We start from the raw sequence: 19333 nt of genomic DNA, 5'->3' as shown, positions 1-19333 counted from the left end.
AATACAGTGTCTCTAGCTTCTGTTAAGAATACAGTTTGAATTAGAATCAGTTTTGGCTTCGCTTTGATAAGAAAATTGACATTAATCGAGTTCATTCCCTGAATCAGACTATTAGTGTATATAACTACGATTTTTATTCGCTTTCATTCGGCGGAACATGCCCGCCCGAGAAGCTTTTAAATTCACAAAACTGCAACTCTTGAATATTAACGGCACATTGTTGGGCTCGAGTCCTTACTATATCAGCAAATGTGGAGAAATCATCTCACCACTTCCACCTTAGCTTTACTACTCTCATAGTACTGAAATTCACAAATTTTTGCGGCATGTGTGGGCAAATCCGGCTTAGTTATCACACAACTGATGAATTTCTTCTGCAGCCTGAAGTGGATAACGCAAGCGTAATTCGACCACCGTTTTGTTGCCGCCATCCCCTCACCTAAACCCCTACCTTCCCCGGCCTTTCTTCTTTCTTCTTTGTTCTGATAATCTGATTTATTCCCTTTTTCTTCTCTACTTTCCTTTGTATGGTATCACAAACGACGAAGTTGACTTTTCGTCCCAGTGGGGCCTTTCATGGGCAAACATTTGACCTAACTAATTTTGGACAGTCGAAAAAGTCTTTTCGTATTTCTAATCAAACTTCAACTCATTTTTTTTATATTTATAATGAACTTTATTAAACCAAATGTGTACCATTTTGGTCGACCACCCTTTGCCATTTTTCTTCTAGAGACATTATTCCATCAGTGTAAAACTTTTGTGGTTTCTCGGCGAAAAACTGCGACACGTAATTTTCACAGGCTTCTCTTGAAGCCAACTTTACTCCATTAAGGGAGTTCTGCATTGACCGAAACAAATGGTAGTCCGATGGTGCAAGGTCAGGGCTATATGGTGGATGCATCAAAACTTCCTAGCCAAGCTCTCCCAGTTTTTGCCGAGTCATCACAGATATGTGTGACCTAGCGTTGCCCTGATGGAAGACGACACCCTTTCTGCTGATCAGTTCTGGCCGTTTTTTTCGATTGCTTGCTTCAATCTCATCAGTTGTTGACAGTAAAGTGTAGAATCAATCTTTTGAGCAGACTGGAGCAGCTCATAGTGGATGATTCCTTTCCAATCCCAACAAACACACAGCATAACCTTTCGAGGCGTCAATCCTGGCTTTGCGCCCATTTGTTGAGCTTTACCACCTTTGCATCGTGATCTTTTTCGCACATTATTGTCGTATTTGATGCACTTTTCGTCTCCTGTTACCATTCGCTTCAGAAATGGTTCGATTTCATTTCGTTTCAGCAAAGAATCGCAGATGTTAATTCGGTCCATTAAATTTTTCACAGACAATTCATGTGGTACCCAAACATCGAGCTTCGTTTTGTAACCAGCCTTTTTTAAATGATTCAAAACCGTTTGATGATGAATGTTTAATGCCTTGGCGATGTCATGGCAGCTTATGTGACGGTCCTGGTCAATCTTTTCCATAATTTCATTGACTTTTCCAATGATAGGTCAACCGAAGAGAGGTGGATCTTTCACATCGAAATTTCCAGAACGGAAGCGAGCGAACCATTGTTGTGCTACACGAACTGATACAGCATCGTCTCCGTAAACTTCACAAATTTCATTGGTCGCTTGCGTGGCATTCTTTCCTTTTTTATACAAAAACTTCAAAATATAGCGAATTTCTTCATTATTTTCACTCATTTTTGAACAGCTATAACTTTTTTTCAACTTCTCCGAATTTTATTTTTTTTCGGTTGAATGAAACTTAAAATGTCGCCTTTCTAACATCATATGATATGACACAATGTGATTCGTAGCACTGGAGATAGATGACTCCAACGTCATCTATTGACAAAATACGAAAAGACTTTTTCGACTACCCAATATTAAGAAATAGACGATTCACAAAGCACCAGGGAAATAAATTATTCGACTCGGATTGTAGAACGGCTAAGTCACTAGAATTTCTTATTTCAGCATACACTTTTAGATCATCAGCATAGAGAAGAAAATTAGCAAAGGAAAAACTCGAACAAATATCATTAATAACCAAAACAAATAACAAAGGTCCCTAAACTCTATGAGAGGAATGAAATCATGTGGAAAGGTAGATTAAATGCAAAGATAACTATGAGGCTCTAAGAGAATTTTTATTTAAATATCTCGTATGTATGTTAGCTTCTACTGGATTCACTAGATTCTGGCGGTATATATTCCAACAGCTTTTATTTTAAATATATTACTTTAAAAATAGATCTGAGGGGCATCTAAGTGCGGCAGAAATATTTCTTAATAAATAAAGGAGCTTAGTAACTATGGAGATGGACGTGGAGAGGTAGTGTTTTAAGAGATGGGCAAATAAGAGGCAAATATCATATATTAGCGGGCCTATTAATGTCATGGCATATTTATTGACTAAGAATTGAGTCAGTTTCGCCAAGGGAATTACAGTTTTTACGGAATAAGGGAGGTTTTGAGCGGTAATTCAATTTCACTTCTTTAAAAATACTATTTCATAGTTTTCTAACGATTCAATGGCTCAGATAGAAGAAAGTTACATCCCTTTCAAAATTTGTCTGTTACTTTGGGTGCTACAGGTGGTACTTAGCTGCTGGTATTGCAACAATTTTTTCTTTTTTAATTAAGTATGACCGCTTAAAATATTTTACTTTAAACCATGCACGCTTTTAGTTCCACAGTGCTTGTGCATATCAACAACAACATTCAGCATACATTTACTATGTATGCGTGTGTGATATGGGACATGTGACATGTGGCAAGTGAAAAGTGAAAAGTGAAAAGTCATCACGCGACGCTCTTTTGAACTTGTAACAAGCCATGGGCTCCAGACAAGTGCACGCTCACTGAATGCATAATATTTTTTTTCCACGGACACCAATGGTAACCACGGCAACAACAATATACAACCAATGACAAAACTCATACAGCTGCACGAACATAAATGTGCGCATAAAATTCTAACAAAATCGAATATAAAAATTTAAAACGTCAAACTTCTATATCGCTATCACGCTTGAATTGACACAATTGCGACTAGGAAAACAAAAAACCAAAACTAACCACAACTACAAAGATCCCCTCTTAGCCAAAAATTGGTCATCTGCCTGATTTCAGTCAGAGAAAGCAATGAACGACGATTGCACAGCATTGCATGGTCATTTCTTTCGAGCCGCGCCAATGCATATCGAATGGAGCTTTTTACTGCAAAAGCTGCAAACATTTGCCTAAAGGAATGCTACAGCAGTGTATTGAAATGGAAATACTATAACTGGTGTTTTTTGTTTTTTATTTTGAATTTTTTTTAGAATTTTTGATAAAATTTAAAATCAGCCGTCCAAGTAAATACAGGGTTTTGACATTTCTGTTCAATGGGAATAATTTGACAAATTACCAGCCAAAAGCTTACACCCACGAAATGTTTGCAGATTGCAAGAACTCACTCGGCTTACGTCAAATAAAGGGTTTTTCAATAAGGGCGAGTAGATGTTATATGATGTTGTGATATGACATCATTTAAATGCCCGCCTCGGCTTCTTACGGTAGAACGGATCCGAGTGGTCCAATTTTCAATAACTCTTCCGCATAGATCCGGCTGAATTTGAGCGATGGCCTGTGTTATGTTCACCTTTAGAGCATCGGTCGATTGTGGTTTATTTGCATAGACCTGAGACTTCAAGAAACCCCACAGGAAAAAGTCTAGCGGGGTCAAATCGAAGGACCTTGGTGGCCAATTCACATCACCCCTGCGAGAGATAACCTTACCCTCAAATCGTTCATGCAGAATGTCAATCGTGGCGTTTGCTGTGTGGCACGTAGCGTCGTCCTGCTGGAACCACATGTCATCTAGGTCCATATGGTTCATTATGGGCCATAAGAAATTGGTTATCATCGTTGTGTAGCGCTCGATGTTGACGGTGACCGCCTCACCAACGCCGTTTTCAAAAAAGTACGGACTAATGACGCCGCCGGCCCAAAATCCACACCAAACGGTAACTTTATGAGGATGCATTATTCCCTGAAGAACCTCTTGCGGATTGGTGTCGTCCCATATACGGCAATTTTGTTTGTTAACACAGCCATTCATCCAAAAATGCGCCCCCCCCCCCCAAGTCCCGACGCAAAATTCGCCAAGCTGAAGTCTGCGAAAGGCCAAGTTCTTGTGCACGGGGAGGAATAGACTGCCTCGGGTTCTTCTGTACACTTTCATGGACCGCGGCAATGTTCTCGGTTCATCTTGCGTTGCTTGAACGTACGGGTGTTGGCTGATTGTTTACTGACCCGGTCGTCTCAAATTTGGCCACCAAACGTGGAAGAGTCGACTTTGAAGGGCCACCACGTCTACCGAAAAATGGGCGCAATGTGCGGAACGTTTGCGTTAATGAACACTCATTTTGATAATAAAGTTTTATCATTTGCATGTCCTGTTCAATCGTGTAACTTGCCATGATGATTTTGCATAAACAACTGAATAATAAACAAAATATTTGACACAAGTCACCAAAACAAAATGGCTGCCACAGGGCGCCAAAATTGACCCGCGCCAATTGAAAAACCCTTTATATAGAGCTGCCATCCGGTCGCCTTAAATTGCACATAATCATCTATATAAGGAGCTTTTATGGCTATGCTCATCTCGTCCTCATGGCTAATTTTCATCTGATATGAGTTCATACATTCAGTGGGTAACTTTAGTATTGGGGTTTTTTTAAATGGTCTTAAATTGTAATTATTCTTAAATAAAATTTAAAACAACTATTTTTTTCATTAGATAGGAGTTTGACATATTTATTTCAATTCAATGTATGCTATGGAAATAGTTAAAAAAAAATCTAATTGCCATAAGCAAAAAAAAACAAAAGAATAAAAAAATGTCAACAGTTCAGACAACATTAATATTCAAGAATGATAGAATACACGATTGCGCCTTCCGAATAAACTAGCAAAGGGAAGGGGAATTACTTGTTTGTGAAAAAGAAGAGTACGCGAAAGCAATGAAAACAACCATAAACAAAAAACTATACCACCACGCATTCTTTCTAGCCACGGCGGCTTCCGGATAAAAACGCAAACAAACTGAATTTGGAGGCTTTATTTAACACGCGGCACTTCGTTTCCTTTATTTTGATTAGTTTAAATCTCACAAATCACAGAACTACCAAGCCAACTTTCACAAACATGGAATTTCTCCTACTTTTGTTTGTTTTGTATTGCGAAGGGAGCTGACATCAGTCTTGTCAAAATTGCGAAAAATAAAGTAACGGAGCTCTTCGCCATAATGGAAGCAGTGGAAATCATATCGAAAAGAGGGTTCGAGAAAGTAAAAATTAAAATACTTTCGGACAGCTAAACGGTTCTCAAAGCCTTGAATAGCTTCACATTCAAGTCAAATGTCCTAAACGAAGGTAACAATACACTCCACAAACTGGCCACTTATAATCAGGTTTCACTGATTTGGGTACGAGGACATGCGGGACACGAAGGAAACGAGAAGGCAGACTTTTATGCCAAAAAAGGGGCAGAAGCTTTAACAAAAATAATATAAAACAGGAAACCAATAAAAGGATCCAAACTAAAATCAAGGAACACTGGAATGGCAAAAGCGGCCTTAATCACTCCAAAAAGTTGTTGAACTTCAATGTCAACTGAGCAAAATCCTCTCTAACCCTAGACAAAGAGGGCCTCAGATTACTCTGTGGAGCACTTACAAGACACTTTGCCTGTAATAAACACTTTAAAACAATAGGATTATCTAATACAAGATTATGCTGTGATGACTTCCTGTTGACTTTTCGTTTAGTTCCCTGGGAGAAGAAACTGATCTCTGTCGCGCACCACCTACTCCGAATCGTCACATAAGTTTTCTATAGCGTTTAGATCCAATAACTTTTGGATAATTAAAGAGCCGTCATTCTCGTATAATATGAGCTTTGTGCTTAAGGTCATCTTGGTACACTTTAAAACTATGCATAATGCTCATTTCCTCTGCTGACTATAAATATATTTCCTTATTCATAATTGTTTCTTTAAAAACTAAATTAAAGGTTATATTGTATTAAATATATCCCCAAATAATTATATGCCCACCACAGTGTTTTACTGACGGTTTCAGATGCTGTGGTTCATTAGGCTTCCGTCAAACCATGACTCTCCCATCACTACCGAATAAGTTAAATCTGCTCTCATCCGTGGCATACTGTACATACTATGAGTACTGAAATTTTGTAGAAATGACTGCCGAAGTTCTGATTTAATGCGGCTTTCAATAGCTCGACTTTTGCCTATGCACTCTATGGAATATTTTTTTACGATATATGCGTTTAAGTAAGATAGAATCCATATAGTTAATTGAAATTGTTAAACCGTCGTTGCATTGAACACAGATGCACCGGGATATTCGGAGTAAGAACAGACACGCGAAATTCCATTAAAACTCGAATAAGTCACTATACCTTTTGCCAACATTACTGTCAAAGATGAGCGCAACAAGTTTAGAACTCGCAATTAGTAACATTTAGCTGAACTACAAATGGTTTCAACAAGGAGCCTGTAGCATATGAAACCGTCACTTGCTGGGGTGAACTTTTGCTGACGTTAAATCACCGATCTAATTTGGTAAATCAGCTGATATGGAGGACTTGAATAAGCGGAGAATAACTCTTGCCAACAGGTGTTAGTTTGGACTTAGTGGGCAGTTGAGAAGTGGAGCTCTCCCTTACGAGAAAGAATCACTCCATAAAACGTTTAACCTTCCAGTCCGCTATATGACGCAGATGCATGGGCATTTTCAACTGCAGATCAGAAAGTTTTGGGAACCTTCGAGAAAAAAACTCTACGCTGATGTGGGTAGCAGCTAAGAAAGTCCAGATTCTGAACCTCTCCGCGTTAGTGAGGAGTACCGCGTACGGTGGTACAGCGAACTGTGAGCTATATAGGGGCATGAGCAAAGTTAAGCGCGTAAAAATACAGCTTGGCCATGTCACCCGTATGAAAGAAGGCGCTTCCCCAAAAATCAAGATCAAGAAAGAGGAAGACCACATCTCCTTTGGAAGGACCCAGTGCTACAGGACGTGTCAGCAATCGGGATTTCCAATTGGCTCAAACGCGTACAGCACATAAACCGGGGGCACACTCTTTTAGATTCGGCCAAAACCGGCACACGGTTGTAGCACTACATAAGTAAGTAAGTTGCATAAATGAGTGGCAAAATCGCTGGGACCTAGTGACAAAGGGAGGTGGACGCATAAACTCATCAGAAGCGTGCAGGCATGGGTTGAGAGAGGCCATGGTGACTCAGATTACTACCTGACACAGTTCCTGTCGGGACATGGATGCTACAGAGAGTATCTTCAAAAACTCGGCCACGAGGATGCAGCAAACTGCTCGGTCTGCGGGAACGGTAGTGAGAACGCGGAGCATATGTATATTCTTCTCCTGCCGAGATACGTATCTGAAACAACGTCTATTGAATAAATGATAAAAGAAAGAATAACCCCAGACAACATTGTAAATCGCATGCTGCAATCGATGTTGGTGTGAGCCAAGATGAGAGAATGGTCCACAAATGCGTTACAGGAACTGCGGAAAAAGGAACGGAAACGCAGTAAACAAAGCAGACAAACAAGTAATGAAGTGTAGACAGAGACCGAAACATATATGAATAGCCATACGGACAGTGCTTGGTCCCGAATGAGGTGCACCTTTAGCGATCAGTATGAATCGTCCACATAGACGGCATCTATGTAAGATTCCCCCTTCGGAAAACCAAGTAAGTAAGTGCGGCAGATTTGAGAGCCAGAAAAGACAATTTGAATACAATTTCATTCCTGTTCCGGATGGAGCATCTTCGAGTGCCGACTTAAATCCAATAGAACATCTATGGAATGAAGCAAAAATTGCCCTAAGGCTTTTCTGGCTAGACTTTTGTTATATTTATTATTATAGCTAACGGCTTGAGCTTCCAGTTTGCCTCCTAAAGCATAATTTTCTATGGATTTGGGGATACAACCTTTTACAAAGGATCTTCGAACAGGACGAAAAAAAGGCCAGATTCCAGTGCACAACCGAAGGTTTTAAAGAAGGTGTCCAACGGAGGGTTAAGCATATTTTTTGAATGGCTGCAGCTGGTGAAGCTAAAATATTAACCGTTCCATTTGTTGCGTTGCAAAAAGAAGGATATATGCTTGCAAGAAACACCCGTTAACGCATAATAGTTTATGTGTATGGCCATGTCAGCAACATTTCATACCGAAATACCGCGTTAAATGAGCTTGCAAAATCTCTTTGGGTCAGCATAAATTGGCGTGCAGCGGCGCCAAGCCAACTTCATTGCCCAGATTGCAGATATTAAATACAGCGGCGTTACACTATTTGAGGGTCGGCAGGCAAGCGTTTGCTTTAGTCAAAAGATTGCGTCATTTAACGAATTCATGCTGAGAATATTTATAATTGAATTTCAATTTTACCATGAACTTATCTTTTAGATAAATATTTTGCTTTAATTGTTGGTCACCTTTTATCGCAACGCGTAACGCATAACGAATTAATCATTGTTGTCTTCCCATTTTTGGTTGAGTGCGACTGTAGGTGCTTGGCGCAAGTGTCTGCGTTAAGCTTCCAATTAAAAATCCCTGTCAATAATGACAAATGAGCATTTAGCATTTTCGCATCTTTCGCTAGATTTAAAGTGACATTCTCGCTTCCTGAAACACACACACACACACACTGACAACTTAATCTCATTTCAATCCAACACCAATAATTGCATGATTCACGCAGGCTACAGTTCTCAAAATAGATGAGCTCAATCACAACTCAGGATTTTACGCGTATATATCCATGTATGTATGTATGAATGTGTGCATGTATGTTACTGTGTCGAGCAATCATTCACAATATGTGGCCGTGACTCAAAACATGCATATGCATGTACATACACATTTACGCAGATATATGGAGCAATATATCTGCCACAAGCACACGTCAGTATCAAATACATCAGTTGAGAAGTTGTTCTGCAAGCGAAATGAAAAAGATAAGCAGCCAGGATAAGAAGTGCACAGTTGACAGCGCTTGTGACACTTTTTTAATAAACACTCCCACGCCCACACTAACACATACTAACACAGCATTGACACCAATACCGCGTTGCTGCTGTTGACGATGTTGCAAAAGTGCGATAGATTGAACAAGATTGCAGCACCCCCACAGATACTCGCACTTGTATGCGCTTGAAGGCTCTTAAGTAAGTGATGCGTGGTGTATGGATGGGGGTCGCGAACCGCGAGTCGTACAAATGCAGTTAATAAGTATTCAGCGTTCGAGTATTTTCGCTCACGCACTCACACACCCACACACGCTTGTCTTTTAGGTGATCACTTGTCAGGTATCCATTAAAAATAACGACCGACCGTCGGCTCTTTTCGCTCACACGCATCACAGCGCACATTCCAACTCTCATTGCATGTCTGCGGTTGTAGCTGCTCTTTCTACTGTTCTTATCCGCGCTGGCTGTTGTTCGTTCAATGTTCCATTTATTGTTGCAATGCGATGTTTGTATTGTATGTGCAGACATACATACATACATACATGCATATATATACACCTTCCCAATCATAATTTGAGGGGAAAAGGAGAAGATGGGAGATGTTCTAAGCAACTCATGAACGGTAGAATTACTGCGAAACTTCTAGCAGATAAACTATGGAAGTTTATAATTTGGAACTGCGAGAGTTCTCAGTGCACTCACAACTGTAAAAAGAAGACACTCATAATTTCTACTTTGAGAGGCTTTTATCGATTTGTCAAACTTAAGCGAGAGGTTCTAAGAATTCCTATTTAAATATATATTTTTTCAATCTACAGAGAGATATCGTAGAGACTAACACAATTAATGAATTGCTACGACAGGATGAAGTTAAAGTCTTCAAATATTCACGGGTTAGGGGTAGTCAGAGACCCGAAAAATGATAATTTTCCATTATTCTTTTTTGCTGGTCAATTGCTTCAATTTACAAAAAATGATTTTTGAGAAAAAAAGCGTAATTAATTCTTTATAAATAATCGACATTTTTGAAAAAAAAAAAAAAAATTCCTTGCTCAGGCACGAGTTTTTTATGCTTTTCAAAAGCAACATAAATTTTATTGAAATCTACCAAGCGGTTTTTAAGTTACAGTCATAACCAGTTGAAAGAACATAATAATAATAATAATTGGCGCGTACACTTCTGTTAGGCGTTTGGCCGAGCTCCTCCTCCTATTTGTGGTGTGCGTGTAGATGTTGTTCCACAAATGGAGGGACCTACAGTTTCCAGCCGACTCCGAACGGCAGATATTTTTATGAGGAGCTTTTTCATGGCAGAAATACACTCGGAGGTTTGCCATTGCCTGCCGAGGGGCGACCGCTATTAGAAAAATGTTTTTTTATTAATTTTGCTTTCACCGAGATTCGAACCGACGTCTCTCTGTGAATTCCGAATGGTAATCACGCACCAACCCATTCGGCTACGGCGGCCGCCGACCGAAAGAACATAGTTTTGCGAAAAATGGACTTAAAGTTTTGCTATCGATTTATGTAGAGTTCTACGAATTATTTAATTATTAGGTGCGCAACTAAGTTCTCGCTGTTTTTTTGATGAAAATACAACTTTATTCTGAAAAAATGGTTACAAGTGAATCATTGAAAGTATTGCCCATCGCTGGCTATTACTTTTTCCCATCTTTCTGGAAGATCGCGTATACCATCGCGGTAAAACTGTTCACCTTTTGAGGCTATCCAGGTGATAATCGGACGGTGAAATATCTGGAGATTAACGCGGGTGGGGTAGGATTTCCCATTTCATTGTTTAACGGGTTTGGCAACGTGAGGCCGAGCGTTGTCATGATGTAGAATCACTTTTTCATGTCGCACCGCATATTTAGGCCGCTTCTCGCGCAGTGTTCGGCTCAATCGGCCTAATTGCATCAATTGAAGTCGATGCCAATCCCCGGTGATGGTTTCACTTGGTTCTAACAGTTCATAATAAATAACACCAACTTGGTCCCACCAAATACATAGCATAACCTGCGCAGCGTGAATATTCGGCCGAGGCGACGACGTAGAAGCATGACCGGGCAGTCCCCATGACTTTCTTTTCTTTGGATTGCGGTAATGAATCCACTTTTCATCACCCGTCACGATGCGATGAAGAAAACCCTTTCTCTTTGCCGTTAAAACAGTTGTTTACAGGCGAAAAAACGACGTTCAAGATCCCTTGGTTTTAACTCATAAGGAACCCAAGTTCCCTGTTTTTGAATCAACCCCAAGGCGTGCAATCGCTTTGAAATGGATTGGCGGGTAACTCCTAATACTGAAGCAAGGTCTTCTTGCGTTAGACACGGATGACGGATCCTCATTGAGCAATGCTTCCAATTCAGCGTTTTCGAAGGTTTTTGGCCATCCTTCACGCGACGGCACGTTGTTTCACTTAAAGCAGCATCTCCATAAACTTTTCGTAGCTCTCGATGCGCTTCAGCCGCCGTTTTTTTCGAATGAAAGAGGAAAATCAGCACTTCCCTCAAATGACGATTATTCGGCACAAAGTCAAACATTTTCACAAAATCAAAAGTATTAGAAACCATCACAAAATCACTAATGTGTCGAAGCAGTTTGTTTACCATATGTCTAGGCTTGGTTTATGACGTTTAGGTTATGTTTGAATTGACTAGCATACACTGCTGGCGGCATCTATTGACAATCAGCGAGAATTTATTTGCGCAACTAATCCTTACGTCCATGTATTCCTGGGCCATATGGTAGCTCTTCAGCCGTCATTGCAGCTTCCAAAATATCGATTTGCTGTTGCCTACGTAGTATTTTACCTTCTCAAGTGTTATCATTAGCGCACTTATCTGCCACTTTCGCACGTACAGTCTCCATTTTTTCAGCAGCTGCTGCTAGCTACTTGTTCTCGAATGCTCCGGAGCGCCCGAGCGTTAATTGTTGAATAACTCGAAAAGTGTTTGACCAACCCCTTAACAGCAAATATATTATTATATTTATATATAAAAATCCCTGAGGTATTAGACAACCGAACTTATCGCACGAGAGGTTAATTCAGTGAGTAGTTGGTTTTGCTCATTGAATGAATGAACAGGTGATTTTTTTTAATAACGTGGAGCAAGATATGAGTTTGAGAGAAATTGGTCAGCTCATAGCAATTAATATTAGCAGTAATAAAATTAAAAAAAAGGATAATGAGAAGTAAGTTATTGTACATGAAAATGACTGCAGACGTAAAAATGTATGTCTGCCCTTGTAGTGGAGGGGACAATCAATATTTAACAAAGCGAATTAGATAACAATGTTTGTGCTTTTTCAAATGTTTTAGAATGGACTCCATAGTATGGACTTCTTATTAACAGACGGCAGCAGCCCACAAATAGTTATATCAGTAATGAAAGCACTTTATTTAAAATTAACAAAATTAATATTAAACCGAAATGATATACTCGCAAATTTTAAATTAAGTCACCTTTTCGAAGTCACCTTTTGTTTTTGTCACAGTCGATTGCCTGAAAATCTAACACTGCCTACAGAACTCAGCCGCTTTTTAATGCTGGTGAGATGCGTCGATAGCACTTAACATTTCTCCACCAGTGGTATATACATTCATATATACTTTAGCTTTAAACCATACAAATTTTCCATACAGAGAGTGTTGCAATTTAGATTCGCTTGCTTTTTTCGTTTTACTTTCACAAACCTACTCATTACACTTCGCACTGCATCCTGCATCATATTGTGTGGCATCTTAAGAGAATCCTTGGCATGCCTCATATCTTCATATTACCTTTTCATATTTACGTTATTATGTAGCACAAAGCACTTATCTATTAAGGTATCAAAGCCAAGATTTTGCATTTGTATCTAAGAAACGCGTGAATGCAAAAAGAAGGAGATTAGAGGCATTCACACATCTGTACGCTACATTAGAGATTTCAATATTAACGGGATTTGTGGGTCTCGGGACTAACCGTATACTTTTGATACGTGTGTCGTGCTTTGTTTTTGGATATAATTTTTCTAAACTTGAAATGAATTCAATAAATGCCACGTTATTTTTCAAAGTATGAACTTTTTCTTCGCATACAATTTTTTAATGGTGGCACTTCGGCGGAAAATGCGGGTATGGGCATTCATTGAAGGTTTTTGGGATTTGTTAATGGAATAAAATTCATAAAGCATATCAAAACATATATTCACTTTAGCGTCACTAGAATTTTTGTAAATTCTAAACTCCGCATTTGAGTTCAATTTTTTGATATCAACGATGGATGCTTTCGCATTAGAAGCGGAGTTGTGAAATAATTTCTGTGTGTTCCGCTCACCCATAAAATTAAACCGGGAAGCCTATATTTTCTATAAAATTCCTATTCAGCCTCGGATATTTCATATGCTTTCATAGCGATTTTTGATCCATTTTGAACAGGGTATTTAAGATATTTTAAGACATTGGTAGAGGTCTTTCAGAATACCTGATTAGATTAGATTAGATTTGTGGGGGGTTGAACAAGTCCAAGCACTCAGTCAAGAGACAATTTTACTACAGCCGGATAGATTTCAGTACAAAGAATAGAGATCTTTATATATATAAACGCCGCTTACACTCTTTTTGGGTGTTTGGCCCAGCTCCTCCTCCTATTTGTGGTGTGCGTCTTGATGTTGTTCCACAAATGGAGGGACATACAGTTTTGAGCCAACTCCGAACGGCAGATATTTTTATGAGAAGCTTTTTCATGGCAGAAATACACTCGGAGGTTTGCCATTGCCTGCCGAGAGGCGACCGCTATTAGAAAAATTCTTAATTTTGTTGTTTCACCGAGATTCGAACCAACGTTCCCGCTGTGAATTCCGAATGGTAGTCACGCACCAACCCATTCAGCTACGACGGCCGATAGGAAAATAGGAAAGATAAAAAGTGGAAGGTAAGACGGATAATTTATTGATTGGATTCATTGTTGAACCTTAAGAGATCCGGAAGAGGAAGAGTATGAACTTTATCCATACTCAGTATATCTCAACCCAATACCCTATGTCTGATTCTGGAAAACGCCGGGCAGTTATAGAGTCTGTAGTGTCGTCATCCTCAAGACAGGATAGGCATAAGGTTGTCGAGGACTCCCATGGCAACCATATGCCGACCACAAGTGTTGTGTCTTGTGATTACACCCACCAGTACTCTCAGGTTTTTTCTTCTGACTTTTAGGAGAAAGTTCGCAAATTTCCTGTTTGGTTCTTTCACAAAACACTTAGCTACTTTGCAGGATCTCAACTCAGACCAACGTCCTCTATGGGTAGACCTCATGAAGTTTTCAATCCATAGTGGAATCGATGCGGAATCGACACCTAGAATACAAGAAAATGTAGATTGAGTCAGAGGCACGCCACACAGTGGTTCACAGTTCACATTCAATATTACAAAAATGGTATCTCCTAGAAATACTTTCGATGCCACTACTAGTACCGGATTTATAACCTAAAGTAGAGATCAGCAAAATTTGCTTTACGAGTTTGTTGGTGAGCATAGAGTAATCGCACTGCATGGTGGTGAAAAATTTTATATAGCAAAGATGATACTTATATAAAAACCTACCTCGCTTTGTAGGATTATTTTTAACACTTGAATTTCAAAATCATACAAAAGGCACTGCATACTCACAAACGCATTTTAAATTATAAAATATGTATTTATTTTCTTCTACTGCGGCCCCGGTAGTCTAGCGTAAGTGCACCAGCCTGCCATCCCAGGGGTTCGAATCTCATGTAAAGCACGGTCGTCGCACTTTTCCAAACTTACCTACTTTCCTAGTTTCTAAAAAAAACAAACACAAATTTATAATAATTTCATTCCCCAACAACAAGGTCGTACGGTCACAGCAAGATCCTTCTACAGGGACCCTGCTCGCTGCTCAAAAACAGATCAGACTACACAGTCCCCAACCTTAACTTCAAGAAAGACTTTACGGTACGTTTTCCACCGAGAGCCGAATGGAGCAAAGGGAAGGTGATTGGAAGATTCGATATTGAAATCTAGTCTGACGGTTCTAAGATGAACTGTGGTGTAGGAGCTGGCTTCCATTCGGAGCAACTCAACCTATCTCAGCCAATTCGAGTTTCTATTATTGATCAGAGAAGCATGCAAATCACTAAAACTCTACAAAAAAGTTGGTGCAAGAGTAGCTACCTTATCAGACAGTTAAGAAACTATCAAGGCACACTGTTAGAAATTAAATATCAACAGATTAACGAAACCAACGTAAGACTGAGTCTTGTCGAGGCCCTATGCTCCCGAGTGGAGTGAAAAAGATAAAAAAACAGTTTTTTTTTAATAATTTCATTCATATATCCGACACTTTCTCTATAAATGTCCGAGTTTGGCAGCTTGACGATTAAGGCCACTGGGTGCTCCTTCCTTCGACAGTCTGAGGCAGTGCTCCAATCTTAGTCCAATCAATTTTCTTCATTGCATTAACAGCTCTAGCTGGCTGTACAAATCTGCCTATTGGAGGTCTCAAAGTGGTATCAAAACGGTGATTTAGGGCTACCTAGGAGTGCCAGAGTTGTATCATGCATCAACCATTTCACCTACCTAACAGTAGGCCTCTTCTATTCATCCAGCGTTATCAAGTGGCAAATAGATGAAGAAACTGGTATAAATAAACGTATGTTGGTAGCACTGGGAAAGAGCTGCCAAAAATTATATTTGTCTGGAAGCACTTAATAAGTATTAATAAGAATGCGTTCATATAGGAAAACTTTTCTTGCTTCAACTCGTTACTTGTGATGCTAGTACTTTGTCAGGACCCTTTGTGTTCTCGTTCTTGTCAATGTTGTTGACTGTTTGCTGAAAACTAACAATAACAAGGCGTGTGAAGATGAGGAGCAACACAAAGGGGGAATTCACCCTGTTGAAGCAACGAAATTTGCCCAGTATGAACGTGGACTTATGGAACTTGCCTAATATTAGAAAGGCTTGGTAGCATTGCAAGCAGTGAGTTATTTAAGTTCCCTGAAGTATAGCCATTCTCGTTAGCGGAAAATTTTGATCAATGACTTTGTTGTTGTTTTAACACAAAAATGTTTTGTTAATCGCGCAGAGGCCAAACAAATCGACCAGAGAAGTGGAGAATCGATGGCGCCTAGTTTGTTAAAACAAGAAAAATAAAAATAATGCAGTGGTGCCAAATCATATGGAACTTTGTATTACTAGGTGTTTGCTGAATCAAAAGCAGCTATAACATGATAAATTAGTACGCCAATAAGTGTCTAAACGCTTCGAAACTAGTAAAAAATGGTGGCAATGTTTGGCAATTGCAACATCCAATTTCAACGGCCTATTAGTGCATCTAAGCATTTGCTGGAAAAAAGTTCAAACTCATAATAATCTAACACCCGAGTCGTCTTGAGACAGTCAGCTTTACTGCAGGATGTACACATAAATATATACATACACACATACATCCATACAGCTGGATATGCAATTCGGTTGGGTGCTTTCATGCGCCTTTTACTTTTTTTTTCGAAATTTGAAACTTTATTGACGTAAAATGGTTACAAATTTAATATTCAAAATATTGTCCATCGCTTACTACTACTTTTTCCCATCTTTCTGGCAATTCACGGATTCCCTTTGTGAAAAATTCGGTCGGTTTTGCCGCAATCCACGAATCGATCCATTTTTTGACTTCATCGTAATTACGGAAGTGCTGGTCAGCCAGGCCATGTTGCATCGATCGGAAGAGATAGTAATCGGATGGCGCAAGGTCTGGACTATACGGCGGGTGGGGTAGGACATCCCATTTGAGCGTTTCTAAGTATGTTTTGACCACTTGTGCAACATGTGGCCGAGCATTGTCATGTTGCAAAATAACTTTGTCGTGTCTATCGGCGTATTGCGGCCGTTTTTCTCGCAGTGCTCGGCTCAAACGCATCAATTGTCGTCGGTAGACATCCCCCGTAATCGTTTCATTCGGTTTCAGTAGCTCATAATACAGAACTTTGGCGGCGCACCCTCGCGTTCTTCGTCTTCCAAGCCAAAATCACCACTTTTAAAGCGTGCAAACCACTTCTGGTACGTTCGCTCAGATAGAGCATGCTCACCATAAACTTCCACCAAGATACGATGACTTTCGGCTGCTTTTTTCTTCATATTAAAATAATGAAGAAGAATTCCCCGCAAAAACACATTATTTGGCACGAAATTCGACATTTTCAAGTGTGGTAAAAATATTGTTGTTTACGCTTCAAATAAAAAACTTATACTGACGTTTGTGCCTTACGACAGTAGCTCTCCAATGAATGTTTGGAAATGTGGATCGATGGAATAATAATCAAGTTACGCCATCTGTTGTAAAACCGCACGAACTTATTCATAGTCCTATTATGTTAGTGGGTTGTCCCTGCTAACACTTTTGTTGCTATTTTTGTAACTCGCGGGTCAGAAGCGGTTCGTTAGATTACGATTTTTGGCGGTATGTGTGAAGCAAGTTTGTGACAGTGGGGCACCCAGTTCTAGCATCAAATCGTATTCCCAGCAGCTGCTTATTTTCAATGATAAAAGTGCAAATTCAATAATAAAGCGTCTAACCTCTTTGCCGATTTTTTTAAATCCAAATTTATTCCTCTGTCTGTTAGTGCTTTACCGCCTGCTCTCTTCATGGAGTCAACAAGATCTCAAATACTATTGAATTTGATTTTTCCTTGCTTAAGCTATGTTTTTCTGCTCAATTAAACCATTAATTGTAATTTAACTTTTTGATAACAATATTTTTGTCCTATTTAGAGAGTAAAAATAACTATAATCTCTTCATTCGAGCGTAATTTCTTACCGGCGAGCATTTTTTTTTTTTAGGTCTGCGAACAGCCAGTAGTCGCTGGGAGCCAAATCTGGTGCAATTCGAATTCATGTAGTTTTGCCATAGATTTGATCGACTTGTGATTCACTCAGTTTGCTCAGTGAGCAAACGCGGCACCCACTTTAAATAGAGCTTTCTCGTAATCAAATTCTCATGCTATATAAAGCCAACCTGTCCTTTGATATCTTTGCGATATCAGCTGACTCACGCAACTTCACTTTTCGATCATTCGAAACGATTTTGTGGATATTTTTGATGTCTTCTGGTGTTACCGCCTCACTTGGACGTCCACTGCGTCCTCTGGCCTAAAGTCACACCATAGAGAATACCTGCTGTAGGTGAATGTATTTTTATGCACTGTTAAACATAGATGAATTTGCTAGTATTAGATACTTTTTTTACTTTTCACCAATACCCACAAATACCAAAAAACTAGCAGTAAAATTCATTTCCTAATCCTTGCGACACTTTTTCTTTTGAGAATTTACAAATTACGACGAAATTCACTTTCCATATTTTCGTGGTTTATGCTACTTAAAAAGCACGCAGATCTCGGGATTGACATCCCTAATGCGTAAGCATAAAAGCGCGAATGTGAGTTGGGTGTAACATTGAAAGAATGTTAACGATTCTTGTAAAGGGTGGTTAAGTTTCAAGGGCCGGTGATGATTTTGAATAAAATATAATTTTTTTAGAAAATGATTGTCATGTCAATTATTAGTATGGCTCATATACGTATGAAACAAAAGATCGGCCAAATGGTCACCGCGACCTCGGCGGCACACCTCCATCCGATAGTCCAAATTTTCGTTGACGCTGAGGCATAATTGAGGTTCTATGCCGTTAATGTGCCGAATTACCTCAACCATCAGCTCTTGAATTGTTGCTGGCTTATCGACCTAGACCTTTTCTTTCAAATATCCCCGAAGAAAGAAGTCCAACGGTGTCGTTGACGCTTAGGTGTGGTTATTGGATGTAAATCGGCCCTTGAAATTTACCCACCCTATAGTATAGCTGACACATACGAGCATACACACACACACACACACAAGCATATATTTTTATAAAAGCAGTCTCCTTGGTGCTTTCTGCACACAAACTGGCGCATGCACACGTGCCAATTTTCGCAAAAGTAGTAGGTTAGCTGCACATACATATTTATACACTTCCAAGAAACACTAACTAGAGCCTTAATAATAAATACATACGTAATAATAGCAGCGCAACTCAGAGATTACACAGATGTAGAGGTAGGAGTTCAGTATGTAATAGTGTGTATGTGTGTAGGTAGACATATATATATATGTGTGTGTGTAAGTTGCTGGTGTACTATAGTAATGAGTTTTATTATTTTCAAAAAAAAAAATACTTAAATTATATTTAGTTACACAACAAAAATTTTCTACACCCACACACT

At 39.4% G+C, this 19333-nt stretch overlaps 1 protein-coding gene across 1 annotated transcript in view; it reads left to right on the top strand.

Annotated features, from left to right (window-relative positions):
- Window positions 1-19333, top strand: part of LOC128854986 (lachesin) — a 249911-nt gene that overhangs the window by 214142 nt on the left and 16436 nt on the right. The window lies entirely within an intron of this gene.

The sequence above is a fragment of the Anastrepha ludens genome, chromosome 2 (assembly GCF_028408465.1).
Source record: "Anastrepha ludens isolate Willacy chromosome 2, idAnaLude1.1, whole genome shotgun sequence".
Lineage (NCBI taxonomy): Eukaryota > Metazoa > Arthropoda > Insecta > Diptera > Tephritidae > Anastrepha > Anastrepha ludens.
Note: the sequence above shows the minus strand (reverse complement) of the source record. Positions and strands in the feature narration are given on the sequence as shown.